We start from the raw sequence: 1,525 nt of genomic DNA on the forward strand, positions 1-1,525 counted from the left end.
CATCCAATAGCTGACTGTGAGCATCCACTTCTGTGTTTGCCAGGCACTAGCATAGCCTCACAAGAGGCCGCTATATCAGGGTCCCTTCAGCAGAAACTTGCTGGCATGTGCAACAGTTTCTGGGTTTGGTGGCTGATGATGACTGTGGCATTTCTTTCTGCTTGTTGACTGTGAAGCAGAGAGCTAAGATGTTGGGCTGGTCCCCTCCCATGGCCTCATCTCTAAACTTCCTCAGACAACACCACCATCTGGTGACCAATAGGTTAAACACACGATTGTGTGGGTTACACACACACACACACACACACACACACACACACACACACACACACACATTACATGCACATGTGTCTTACACACATAAAAGCAATAATTTTAATATCTTTCCAAGAATGAACTTAAAATAATATCATGCTTATTTATTTAAATGTATTTTAATTTATTCTTTGAGGATTTTACACATAAAGGCAGTCATTTTGATCACATGCACCTCCATGCTGCTCTACTCTCGGACCTCTCTTCACTGTGACCATCCCTCACATCATGACCTACTTTAAAAAAAAAATCCACTGAAATGAATAAGCACTTCCTAGATGCACATGGGCATAGGGCCATCCAACTGGAGAGCAGGTGACCTTCTGGGGCACATCCCTGAAGCAAGAGGGTTCTCCTCTTAGCAGCTATTGACTCCCAGTAGATCATTAGCTGAGGATGGGACCAGGCTTGACCGTGCAGGTTTCATGTAGGCAGCCACAACTGACATAGCTTCGCCCAGTCCTTCCCACCTCCCAACTCTGGCTCAGAAACTATTGCAGAAGATGGGGTAATACTCTCCCCATCTAGTCTATTTCTCATGGGATTGAACTGGTCACTGTGGGATTAAAACTTCATGGGAAAGCAGGATGGATAATTTTAAGGTAATTTATTGTCTTAGGGTTTCTATTGCTGTGATGAAACACCATGGCCAAAAAGCAACTTGGGTAAGAAAGTGTTTACTTGGCTTATATTTCACATCACAGTTCATCAGTGAAGGAAGCCAGGATAGGAAATCAAACAGGGTGTGAACCTGGAGGCTGGAGCTGATGCAGAGGCCATGGAAGGTGCTGCATCCACAAATCTGAGGACACCACCCATGGTGGGCTTAGCCTTCCCCTGTCAATCATGGAATAAGAAAACACCTTACAGGCTTGCCTGCAATTACATCTGTACTGGATGGTTTTGTGTGTCAACCTGACAAAAACTAAAATAATCAGAGAGGAAGGAGCCTCAGTGGAGGAAATGACTCCATGAGATCTTGCTAAAAGGCATTTTTGTCAATTAGTGATTGATGGGGGAGACCCCAGTCCATTGTAGGTAGTGCCATTTCTGGCTGGGGTCCTGGATTCTATAAGAAGCAGGCTTAGCAAGCCATGAAGGCAAGTCAGTAAGCAGCACCTTCCATGGCCTCTGCATGAGCTCCTGCCTCCAGGTTCCTAGCCAGTGTGAGATTCTTTTTTTTTTTTTTTTTTTTTTTTTTTTTTTTTTT

General features: G+C 44.3%; 1 protein-coding gene across 3 annotated transcripts in view; it reads left to right on the forward strand.

The window, feature by feature from the left end:
- Positions 1-1,525, forward strand: part of Adgre1 (adhesion G protein-coupled receptor E1) — a 95,786-nt gene that overhangs the window by 1,919 nt on the left and 92,342 nt on the right. The gene's annotated exons all lie outside the window — the stretch shown is intronic.

Source organism: Mus pahari, chromosome 18 (genome assembly GCF_900095145.1).
Source record: "Mus pahari chromosome 18, PAHARI_EIJ_v1.1, whole genome shotgun sequence".
NCBI lineage: Eukaryota > Metazoa > Chordata > Mammalia > Rodentia > Muridae > Mus > Mus pahari.